This window comes from Euphorbia lathyris, chromosome 6 (genome assembly GCF_963576675.1).
Source record: "Euphorbia lathyris chromosome 6, ddEupLath1.1, whole genome shotgun sequence".
NCBI classification, from domain to species: domain Eukaryota; kingdom Viridiplantae; phylum Streptophyta; class Magnoliopsida; order Malpighiales; family Euphorbiaceae; genus Euphorbia; species Euphorbia lathyris.
This window is the reverse complement of record NC_088915.1, coordinates 16,345,884-16,359,143: the sequence shown is the minus strand read 5'-3', so window position 1 is coordinate 16,359,143 and position 13,260 is coordinate 16,345,884.

Here is a 13,260-nt window from a genome sequence, read left to right as displayed (position 1 = left end):
AAACTCTTCTTGTTCATTTCCCGCTGCTTCGGTTATTATATATAATATAAATATGACGAATGAATAAATAACTTTTCAATTTTGATCCAACACTAATATACGAGAAATGGATTCAATTTACTATAAATTATAATATATATATATATATATATATTATATATAAATGACTTTTTAATTTTCCTTTTGTTTCTATTTTGACAACTAATCAAAAATACCTTTAAAACTATTCTTGTTAATTTTTATTTGCTTCTGTTATTATATATAGTATTTAACAATAATAAAAAATATCATTTAAACTCTTCTTGTTCATTTCTCTCTGCTCCTATTATTATATATAGTATAGGTATAACGAATGAATAAATAACTTTTTAATTTTGATCAAATACTAATATACGGGAAATAAATTCAATTTGTTATAAATTATAAAATAAATATATATAAATGACTTTTCAATTTTTCATTTGTTTCTATTTTGACAACTTATCAAAAATACATTTAAAACTATTCTTGTTAATTTCTCTTTGCTTTTGTTATTATATATAGTATAGATATTAAAATATATAATTTTACTTTAGCCTTTTTAAATTTTTAATTTTATGTCTGTGCTTATATATAATACTTTTTTTATCTCTAAATTAATTTTATTTTTGGTCTTATAAGTATTTAAATTTAATTTTTTTATTTTAACTATTTTCTCTTACAATTTGGTTTTTGTACTTTACTCCGTCTACATTATTTCTTTAAAAATTATTTAAACCAAATAGCCACAAAAGCAATCAGTAGGTATATCATTTTTTTTCTCGAACAGATACAAACAAATAGAAGAATTTAGGTCATTCATTTCATTTCTCCTTATATCTCTGATACAGATCGGTTTCGGGACATGTTAGTTTTAATCATAAACTAACAAAGATGTTCTTCTCTAGCTAAATTAGAAGGAGTGAATCTCGGGTTTTACGGACTAAATCCGTAGGAAATCAAAGATCCCCCCATTGTTGAAGGTGAAAACCTTAACAAACACTTCTTGAAGAAGATGATATAATTTTGATTGATAAAAAGTTAAAGAACAATTACAAGAAAGAGATGTATTTATATCATCTCAGGCCCTAAAACAAAATTACATAAAAGGCTAACTTACATAATTAATTAAAGAGTAAGGTTAGGGGGTAAAATAGGGCAATAATAAGGAGGTGGCATGGGTGTAAATATAGGAGTGGTAGGGTTGTAATTAGAGAGTGGCAAATGTGTAAATAAGGAGTGGCAGGATTGTAAATAAGGAGGAAGCTGGAGTAAGGAGCAAGTTTCTTAAAGTGAAGGTACGCGGAGCGTAGATTGGCTGTTGGGCTCTTCTCCGGATCAGTAGCCATTTTACGCGGAGCGTGCCCAGATCTACGCGTAGTGTAGGTTGGCTGTTGAGCTCTTCTCCGGATCAGTAGCCCTTTTACGCAGAGCGTGCCCAAATCTACGCGGAGCGTAGGTTGGCTGCTGAACTCTTCTCCGGATCAAACCAAGCTTTATGCGGAGCGTGCTATAAACTACGCGGAGCGTGCCTGGGCTGCTGTGTGGCACTGTTTTGGCCTCCTTACTCGTTTGTTGCTCGTGCTTGGTTCTTCCTCCGACTTCCTTCGTACAGACCCGATCCCAGAAGGAGATGCCCCGCATCATACACTCTCTCTTAAAAAGAACTTGACCCCAAGTTGCTTGCCACATATTGATGAGACGTGTTCGTTGTGAACGGACCCAAGCCCTGAAATCAAACCAAGGTGTTGTTCGAGATGAATTCAAGGAGTCCACTCCAAATATTGCTGGACTCACCTTCTCCTCACGAGCTTTTCCCCATATCTCCACAAGTGCCTCACCCCGGACGTCATCTTCCGTGGTACTCATCTCCCAATCTCCAGCAATATCGAATCCTCTCCCAACATCGAATGGTATGTCTTGACGAAGCTTGTCAAACCACTTCCCAATAAATGCTTAGATGGTCGTTGAACGCCCCTCACTTCGTTGAATGGACCATCCATGGGTCCTCTTGATCTCCCCATCACGAACTTGAGGAATCAACACAATCTTCTTCCACTCATGGCCTACCTCGAATGGAATGTCCCGATGACACGTATCAATCCAACTAGGATCAATCCCATAAGCACTCTTCAAAACCCCAATATGGCCTTGAGTCGAATATGCCCGGACCTCAATATACCTCACGCCATCAACCCGGATGCTAGGCTCAACCTCTACTCGCTCATAGCCAACCTCAAATGACATGTCCCGGCGCCATATATCAACCCAACTTGGAACGACCCCTTGAGTAATCTTCACAACCCAAACATGACTTTGAATTGAATATGCCCGGACTTGGCTATCACTCATTCCACTAACTCGGCTATCATGCTCAATCTCTCCTTGCCCATGGCCCATATCAGACGGAATATCCCGGCGACATTTATCAACCCACTGTTGGTCCCTTATAACGTTCAAGTATAGTTCCAATGGGGGGTTAGGAACTATTTAAAAATTTTAAGTTAGGGCAGACTTCTTTTTCGTGAGAAAAAGGTTTTAACAGTGGCGCTGAGTGAATAGCAAGATACTGGCTTAGTCAACTGGTGACTAGGTCAATTTCTTTACTTGAGTCAGGAGATAGCACTTAGAGTCTATTCCTGAGCTCAGATATTCAATGCGCACAACTCAGCTTGACCTCTTTACTTGGTCAGTTTTTTGTTTAAGCAAGCAATAAATATATAAAGGAGTTCAAGGTTAGAAATATGTTACTCAGCAGATTTATCCAGGTTCGGCCTCCAAGCCTACATCCTGTCCCCGGAACACGTTCCGAGATTTCGAATTCTCTACTGAGCTCTTTAACGGTAGAGCATCAAACCTTTTACAATATTAGCAACTGAGTATAACAAGAGTACCTTCCTCTATACCTCTACTCAATCCTAATCTCTCGCTGAGTACTATAACCGAGTACTCAGCCTCTCCTTTCTAATTCTAGAAATGATAAGTGTTTGTCCTAAACAACGATTGCTAAGACACCTTAGATGATTGAATAATCACTCTAGACTTTTACACAACATATATGAAATTTAGTGTAAGATTGCTTTGCTTTTTCTTGCAGAACTTTGCGTAGAGATTTGGTCAGCGTAATGGCTTGATCAAGTTCTGTGTTTAATGAAGCAACTGAAGGGCTCTATTTATAGAGACGTCTGAGGCATCGGTCATTTCGAATTTCGAAATAACCATTGGAGGGAAACGACTTCCTGTCGTTGTCACCCAGTCTTGCTCAGAGCTCTCGGCCAATCAGATTTGAGTATCTTCTGTCCTCGGTCAGCTTTTGGTCAGCTCGGCAGAATGTCTCTCCATTTATGGTAAGGTCAACTAGACAGCATTCTGTGTCTTCTGAACTTTACCCAAAGTGGAAACACTTTGTCTGGAAGTTGTTCTTGCTCAGCTGCTGTCTTATACTCTTTGCCAAATCAACTCAGCAGCTTCGTCCCGAAGTTGTTCCACGAAGGTCTTCTAGATCCTTCTTCCGCTGAGCTGTGTTTTGTACATAACGACAGCGTTTTGACATACGCGGGCCGAGTTGCCTTAAACTGTTTGACTTGGGCTTTTGACTTCCATATTGGGCTTTGGGCCTTTTAATCTTTGTGTCTTATAAACAATTTAACTCAACATTGAACAAACACATTAGTAGAATAAATCAAAGCATTTAAACTTAGTGTATTTAGAATATTTTTAATTACACTTAAACAATTTTGTCAAATCAAAATTATATGGAAAGGTGTTTCAACAAACTCCCCCATTTTGATGTTGGCAAAACTATTCAGCGATGAACTCAGTATTGAGCTCCCCCATGATAGTTGACCTAATATAACTTAGCAAACTCCCCCGTCAGGGTTGAGCTACTGACTTAGTTTTACTCTAAACATTTGAAGGTTTAATTGAGTAAGTCTAAGGTCAGTTTTCAGATATAGGTCAGCTCATGGAACATATTATATTTTCAGTGTTTAAGCGGAAGTTATATCATTCAGAGTGTGCTGAGTAATTTGTTGTTCAATGAGTCTTATAAGACAATGTTTTATAAACATACAAGTCAATGTCAAACATGTTATCAGCATTGATGTAATTGAAGATACATAATAACTTAATACTCAACATCGTATATAATAACTCATAACTCAGGTTTTGGATAACAAGATGCAAATATTGATATTAATAGAAGTAGTCATCGCATACAACAAAAGATAAGCATAAAATAGAGACTACAAACTTAGCATATACTGAGCTAGCCTAATTTCTATTTCTTTTTCTTAGGCTCATGCTGTGTTCTAGCTTGTGCTTTCTCCCCCATTTTATCAGCATCGGGAGGAGGAATCCTAAAGGTGTCGGTTAAGACGGCTCTGTCAGTTCTGTGGACAGCTCCTTAAGTCTATCGGCGCTTTCATTGACGCCGTCAAAGATAGCAACTCCATCATCTGAGACCTCTGCGGGTATATTGAGTTCAGCAGCGCTGATCATGCTTACTATGAAAGCTTGAGATTTACCTATCCAGGTAAGTGCATCAGATAGACCAGCAACGACTTGATGAAATGTCTTCAGCAAGGATGAGTCGTAGTATTGACACTGAATGTTGCTGTGACGTACATGATTGAAGGTTTGTTTGGTGATAGACAATATCTCATTTTGCTTCATGGCGTCAGTGTCCATCTCTTGTTTGTTCAAGTTCAACAATCGAACAGCCTCTCCAATTTGCTCCACTGAGCATTGAGAATAGGAGACCATTTGCTCGTTGGTCTTGATTTGCTCGGTGTGAAGCTGAGCAAAAAGCATTTTGACTTCATCAGAAGTTGCATATCGCGTGTTCGCAGCTGACAAGGTCTGAACTTGACCTTGAAGATTGTTGAGGTGTTGAACTATTGTCAGTTGGAGCTTAGCCAGCTTTGTGATGGAATTCTGCTTAGGTTGTTGTGCTTGAATGGAGACTATGACACTTAGCAAATCCTTGAATCCCTTAACTTCATTGAGAAGCTGAGTTACGTGGGAGAGCTGAGTTTTCTCAACAGTAGAAGACCCAGCAGCAGGTGGAGTGGTTTGATGAAGGTCTTTAATTAATGTTTGCACCGAGTCGATGATTCTTTTACCAGACTCGGTGGCATGCAAGTAGCTGAGAGAGCCTTCAGTAACTTGCCTTGTTTTCTCAGTATGACCGGTTGGAAGAGGAGTCAGTGGAATAGCATGGTCAGTGACTGGAAGTGTGTTTTTAATCTGCACTTGAGTCTCGGGTAGAGCTGATTGATCAGCAGAAGTGTTGATTGGAGAAGAAGTAATTCGAATGCTGTCTGTGCTGACTGGAGCAGGGATGTTCTGAGTCAGCACAATGCTTGTAGTGACAGCATTGACGGGAATTTGCTCCATTTGGCTTGTAGAGTTAGCGGAAGCATTCAAGTCGACGTGTTCCTTTGGTGAAGAAACAGAGGCTTGCTTTTCAAGAGAAGCCGATGGAGTAGAAGAAGGTTGTTTTCTGAAAAATTTCAGCTTGAGTGTAGAAGGGTCTTTGTCGGCTTCTGGATAACAAAGTCAGGGACAGTTGGTTTTTGAGCAGGAGGGTCAATGACAGACTTCTGACTTGCCTTAACTAATCTTCTTCTGGGAGGAGGAGTGTCAGCTTGGATAGACTCTCCTGAGTGAGAGGGAGAAGTTTCTTCTTGATCAGCATTAAGCTGGTCAGCTTGTTCTTGTTCTTTATCTGTACCCAGCTCAGTATTAGTTGGGTCAGCAGCTTCTTCTTCACTAGCTGTCTCCTCAGCGTCCTCAGCGTCATCCTGACCGCTTGCTTCTTCTTCTGTCTCCTGATCATCTTCTTCATCATCGCCATCTAACTCTTCCTCAACTTGTGCAATGAACTGGTCATCCAGATGCACATCATCTTCTTGATGCTCAGCTTCAGTTCCTAGACACTGAGTGTAGTGAGAATCACCAGGAACGATGATGTCAGTGGGGACAGCATCAATAGGGGTCAGCGTAGAAGACTTCTGCTTCTTTTGAGGTTGCTCATTAGCATCTGTTCTTTCCTCTATTTTAGGCTCATCTTGCCTGCTTCTCTTCTCAACTAACTTAGGTCTCTCCTGACCTTTTTCAGCAGCTGACTTAGGCTTCTTGGCCTGAGGCTCAGCCTTCTTTGAAGGAGTCCCAATAGCTTTCCTCTTTCGGGCAGCTGGAGCCTTTGTCCTTGTGCCCTTCTTTGGGACAGTTGACTCCTCTTCAGCCTCATCAGCAATTTTCCCTTTCTTAATTGGCTGATTGTACTTTAAAGCCCTCAGTGAAGCAGCGGTTATCTCAGATCCTCTAGCCTTAGTTTCCTCAGATAGATCAATTTAATGATCTAAGAGGATTCTGGTGATGAGCGAGCCCAGCCTGAGAGTTCCAGTGCTCCTTAAGAAACCAGCGATCAAGAAAACTGGCATGTTAATGGGCTTGTATGTCAGCATATGCCATATGAAGCATTGCTCAAAATTCGTTGCTGAGGTGGTGCAGTTGATCTTGGGATAAATGAAGTAGGTTAGCAGATAGTGGGCCATCTTTTGGTGCTGACCCATTGAGGTGCTGGAGATTTCCCCAGAGTGGCCAGCGGGCTTGCAGAAGGTGGTATCGTACCCAGTTCCTTCGTGATCCCCAGATCTCCTCAGTTTTGTTCCCTCATTCTTTAACTTCAGCAAGTTAGCAAGATAGGTAGGGTTTATAAAGATGGTCTTTTCCTTTACCACAGTTACCAGATGGTCCTGGTTATCATTGGCAACTCGGAGGTTGTGGTAGAACTCCCTTACTAGGTCAGGGTAGGTGTGATCTCTAATGGAGAACAGCCCGGTCCAGCCGTTCTTCGATATCCATTCGCATAAGGGTTGCTCAGTTTTTACGAAGGATTTTGAGACCCATCTAGAGAAGTCTATCTTACATTCTCTAACGTCTGCGAAAACTTTGGTGTAGGTTCTGACCTTGGTCGGCTTTCCCTTAGATGAGGTGGCTTGGCCAGCTTTGCCTTTGCTCGGCGTAGTGACCTTTGTAGTTTCAGGCGAAGTAGCTTGCCTTGAGGGTTCATCGGAACTGGTCTTAGGGTGACCGGCACCGGAGATGTTAACGGAAACCTTAGTCATAGTTTCAGAAAAAGATTGGGAAGCTTTGAGAGTTTTTAGAGAGAGAGAGAGAGAGTGCTTTGCTAGAGAATTCGGTAAGTGTAAAGAAAATAAAAAATGGGGATTTACCCATTATTTATAGCGGTGAAGAGTGGATCTTATCGAATCCATGTGTCGGTTTTGCCTTGGGATTGTCAACCGACAAAGATCCTGGCTTTTATGACACATTCGGCGCATACGTCATCCTAGGTGGCTATTCGCGTGCTTTTGCATTTAATGCAACGGATCTAACACTCAGCGTTTAGAATACTAAGCGTTTTATATTCTGAGTGGTCAGTAGTATATAAAAGGATGATTTTCTCAGTTTGAGATTACTACTCGGTGTGCACATTTTACTCAGTATTGATATATATTTTGTGTTAAGTACTCAACATAACAATCACTCAGCATGCATTTGCATAAATCATTCAGCATAGTAATTCACTCAGCATAAATTTACATTTAAAATAGGAATTTACTGAAGAGGATTAAACATACCAATGGCTTCTCTCAGTATGCTGAACTGCTCACGAGCCAGTGGCTTCGTGAAGATATCCGCAAGCTGCTCATCCGTTGGGACGTAGGTCAGCTTTATCTAACCCTTGAGTACATGGTCTCTAATGAAGTGATGTCTTATGCTGACATGCTTCATTCTGTTGTGTTGAATTGGGTTCTTTGATAGATCAATTGCACTTTTGTTGTCACATTTGACTTCAATTGTCTTTGTTTGAACACCATAGTCTTCAAGCTGTTGCTTAATCCATAGGACTTGAGCAACACAGTGTCCAGCAGCAATGTACTCAACTTCAGTGGTAGACAAGGCTACTGACGCCTGCTTCTTGCTGAACCAGGATACAAGACAGCTTCCTAAGAAGTGACATCCTCCAGAGGTGCTTTTTCGTTCTAGCTTGTCTCGACCATAGTCAGCGTCAGTGTATCCAACGAGTGTAAAGCCATGAGTGTTGGGATACCATAAACCTGCGTTCACTGAGCTTTGCAAATATCTAAGGATTCTTTTTACAGCTATGTAATGAGATTCCTTAGGGTTAGATTGATATCTAGCACAGTAGCATACTGAGAACTGAATGTCCGGTCTACTTGCTGTTAAGTAAAGTAGAGAGCCTATCATACCTCGATATAATTTGCTGTCTACCGACTTACCATTCTCGTCAGCGCAAAGGACAGTATCAGTGCCCATAGGAGTGGATATTGGCTTGCAATTTTCAAGATCATATTTCTTCAATATCCCCTTGGCATATTTAGCTTGACTGATGAAGATGCCATTTTTCCCTTGTTTGATTTGAAGTCCAAGGAAGAAGTTGAGTTCTCCCATCATCGACATTTCAAACCCAGTCTGCATTTGCTTGCTAAATTCCTTGCACATTGACTCATTAGTAGCACCGAAAATAATATCATCAACGTATATTTGAGCCAGCAGGGTATCTTTACCCTTTCTCTTAATGAATAAGGTTGTATCAGCTTTGCCCCTGACATAGTTTCTAGTCAGCAGGAAACTGGTCAGCCTCTCATACCAAGCACGTGGTGCTTGATTGAGGCCGTACAGAGCCTTTTTGAGTTTATAAACGTGGTTTGAGAATTTAGGATCCTCAAACCCTAAAGGTTGATTAACATAGACTTCCTTGTTTATAACTCCATTAAGGAATGCACTCTTAACATCCATTTGAAACAGTTTAAAGTTCATATAGCTTGCATAAGCGCATAAAATCCTAATAGCCTCTAGCCTTGCCACTGGGGCAAAGGTCTCACCGTAGTCAATACCTTCTTGCTGACTGTAGCCCTGAGCTACAAGCCTTGCTTTGTTCCTGACTACGTTTCCTTGCTCATCCAGCTTGTTGTGGAAGACCCATCTTGTTCCAATGGTCTTCTGACTCCTTGGATGTGGCACTAGCTCCCATACATTGTTTCTTCTGAATTGGTCAAGTTCCTCTTGCATTGCACTCATCCAGAATTCATCTTCCTCAGGATCAGCGAAGTTCTTAGGTTCCTGAACTGAGACGAAGGCTACGTTGCTGAGGTATCTCCTGAGTTGGTTTCTTATCATCAGGGTATTCTCAGCGGCATCAAGGATTGCACTCTATGAGTGCCCTCTTGGAATTCTTATCTCCTTTGGTAGATTTATGTCTTGTGTTGTATGTGTTTCAACAATCTCTGTAGGTGTAGACTGGTCAGTGAAAACAATGTTTGGTTCACTTTTACCTTTGGTCAGCCCTTGAGGGAATGACTCAGCGGCTGTATCTTGATCAGCGGATGCTGAGTGTGGATCATCCTCGGTCAGCGGCTGGTATCTACCTGCAGGGTTAGTTTCGTCGAACTCAACATGTACTGACTCTTCTAAAACTTGAGTTCATTTATTGAAAACTCTGTATGCTTTGCTGTTTGTTGAGTAGCCTAAAAAGATAGCTTCATCAGCTTTTGAGTCAAACTTAGCTAGGCTATCTTTAGTGTTTAAAATAAAACATTTACAGCCAAAGGCACGAAAGTATCCAATGTTGGGCTTTCGTCCTTTCCAAAGCTCGTAGGGGGTTTTCTTTAGTATAGGTCTAACAAGAGCCCTATTAAGAATATAGCACGCTATGTTAACAGCTTCTCCCCAAAAGAACTTTGGAAGCCTATGCTCACTCAGCATTGTCCTGGCTATTTCAACCAGTGTTCTGTTTTTCCTTTCAACAACCCCATTTTGTTGAGGCGTTCTAGGAGCAGAAAAGTTATGGTCAATGCCGCTGGCTTCACAGAATTCAACAAACTATTGGTTTTTGAATTCTCCACCATTATCACTTCGGATGTGAGCCAGTTTTAGGTCTTTATCATTTTCAAATTTTCTAACCAAATTTGAAAATGTCTCAAAGGTCTCATCCTTGCTACTCAGCAAGATGACCCAAATGTACCGAGAGAAGTCATCTACAATGACCAAGGAAAATCTTCTTCCACCCAGACTCAGCGGCTGGACTGGACCGAAGAGATCCAAGTGTAGTAATTCTAACGGACGCTTAGTTGAGACAATGTTTTTGCTATGAAAAGATTGTTTGGTTTGTTTTCCAGCTTGGCAAGCGTGGCATAATTGATCTTTTTCAAATCTAAGTTCAGGCAGTCCCTCAACCAATTGCTTTCTTGCTAATTTGGCAAGGAGGTCCATGCTTACATGACCAAGTCTCCTGTGCCATAGCCAGGAATTTTCTTCCTTTGAAACTAAGCATACAGTTTTTGAAAACTTTTTCTCTAAGTCTAGCATAAAGACATTATCAATCCGAGGGGCAGTTAAAATTAACTCATTTGTTTTTCCCTCGTATATTTTACATCCAGTAGCATCAAATATAACTTTTCTCCCATTGTCACATAGCTGAGCTACGCTGAGTAAGTTATATTTGAGTCCGCTGACTAGGGAGACTGACTCAATAGTAGGATTACCTCTGATGGTTCCTGACCCTACTATCTTACCCTTTTTGTTGTCTCCAAAACTTACGCTTCCTCCTCGTTTACGCTCAAACGTGATGAACTGAGTTTCATCACCAGTCATGTGCCTCGAGCATGCGCTGTCAATATACCACATCTTTGACTTCTCAGCACACCTCAGGCTTACCTGCATTGTAACTAGTTACTTTTAGGTACCCAATTCTTTTTGGGTCCTTGCTTGTTAGGTTCAACAGGTAAAGCATCATATTTTATTTTATGGCGACATACTTGGACAGTATGGCCATTCTTTCCACAAAAGTCATAGCTGACTTTCCGTTTAGGATTTCTCACTGACTGGTCAGCACCCCAGTGTTGAGCGTGCCAGCACACCTTTGTGGTGTGTCCTTTCTTCCTACAAAAGTCACATTGGACATTCCGCTGGGGATTCCATCTCTGCTGACCAGTACTTCGGTACTGAGCATTTAGAGGAATATTTCTTTTGTTTTGAACCTTTAGTTGTTTCTGGATATTTGTGACGTCCTTTCTCAGTTTCTTTGAATCTGATTGGACTTCAGAGACTGACTTATGTATGATCTCCATGTTATCATGCAAAGTTGAGTTGTCTTGAAGAAGGAATCTGAGGTCACTTAGCTTGACCTCTTCAACCTCGTCACAGCGCCTGCTGAGTGCTCTAATTTTCTTATTACACTTTTTGACAAGTGTATAGAGGTCACTCAGGGCATTACCCATTTCGTTTCTGAGCTGGGGAAGTGATATTACCTAATTTGATTGCTCCTCATCGTCAGATGCCGTGGAGGGGTCAGCATGCTCAGAGACGCACGGCTCAGCAAGTTCGTCAGCCATGAAGCATATCTTTGCTGACTCGGTGGCCTCAGCTTCTGTTGATGAAGACTCATCACTGTCGCTCCATGTTGCCACCATTGCCTTTTTGTCGTTCTTCTTTTCTTTCCTCAGCGTGGGGCAGCTTGACTTGATATGGCCAGTTTGATGACATTCAAAGCATGTAATGGGCTTTGAGTTGTCCTTCTTGTATTTGTTGTCGCTGGACTCAGCTTTATACTTATCAAACTTTCTGTAAGGCTTCTTAGAATATTTGTCATTCTTTCTGAACAGCCTTTTCATCTTCCTTGTGAACATAGCCATCTCCTCATCATCTATTGAGCTCCCATCAGTGGAGTCAGCTTTCATGACAAGAAATTTTTGCTTCTTGTCTTCAGACTTTTCCTTCACCTCGAAATTCTTCATCGAGATCTCATGGGTCAGCAACGAGCCGATGAGCTCATCATATTTGTAGGTGGTTAAGTCCTGAGCTTCCTCAACAGCGGTCTTCTTTGCTTTCCAGTCTTTGGGAAGGCTCCTGAGTATCTTTTTGACTTGTTCTTCCTCAGTGAAGATCTTCCCAAGTCTCTTGAGCTCATTGATGATGTTGGTAAACCTTGCATTCATGTCAGATATTCCCTCATCATTGTTCATTTCGAACAGCTCATACAGCCTCATCTGTTGGTTCACCTTGGACTCCTTTACTTTATTGGTTCCTTCGTAGGTGACCTCCAGCTTCTTCTAGATCTCTTGCGCCGACTCACAACCTGAGATTTTATTATATTCTGCAGCATCGAGCGCACAATGAAGCATGTTTATAGCCGAAGCATGATTTTGTAGCTTCTTGAGATCATCCTCTGTCCATTTGGCCTCAGCTTTAACAACTGTTTGGCCAGCCACAACTTCGACAGGTACAAATGGACCTTGGACTATGGATAGCCAGGCACTCATATTTGTAGCCTGAATGAAATTTTTTATCCTATTCTTCCAGAAGGTATAGTTAGACCCGAAGAATAGGGGAGGCCGAGTAATGGACAGCCCCTCAGGTAAGATCTGAGTTGTTTGGTTTCCTGGGAGAAACCGAGTGCTGTTTCCGCCCATAGTGGGGATCAGCTCAAGGTGGTTAAACCTTTTACAGTGAGCTTTTAAGCTCTGCTACCACTTGTTGGTCCCTTATAATGTTACAAGTATAGTTCCAAGCGGGGGTTAGGAACTATTTAAAAATTTAAGTTAGGGCAGACTTCTTTTTCGTGAGAAAAAGGTTTTAACAGCGATGCTGAGTGAATAGCAAGATACTGGCTTAGTTAACTGGTGACTAGGTCAGTTTCTTTACTTGAGTCAGGAGATAGCACTTAGAGTCTATTCCTGAGCTCAGATATTCAATGCGCACAACTCGGCTTGACCTCTTTACTTGGTCAGTTTTTTGTTTAAGCAAGCAATAAATATATAAAGGAGTTCAAGGTTAGAAATATGTTACTCAGCAGATTTATCCAGGTTCAGCCTCCAAGCCTACGTCCTGTCCCCGGAACACGTTTCGAGATTTCGAATTCTCTACTGAGCTCTTTAACGGTAGAGCATCAAACCTTTTACAATCTTAGCAACTGAGTATAACAAGAGTACCTTCCTCTATACCTCTACTCAATCCTAATCTCTCGCTGAGTACTATAACCGAGTACTCAGCCTCTCCTTTCTAATTCTAGAAATGATAAGTGTTTGTCCTAAACAACGATTGCTAAGACACCTTAGATGATTGAATAATCACTCTAGACTTTTACACAACAGATATGAAATTTAGTGTAAGATTGCTTTGCTTTTTCTTGCAGAACTTTGCGTAGAGATT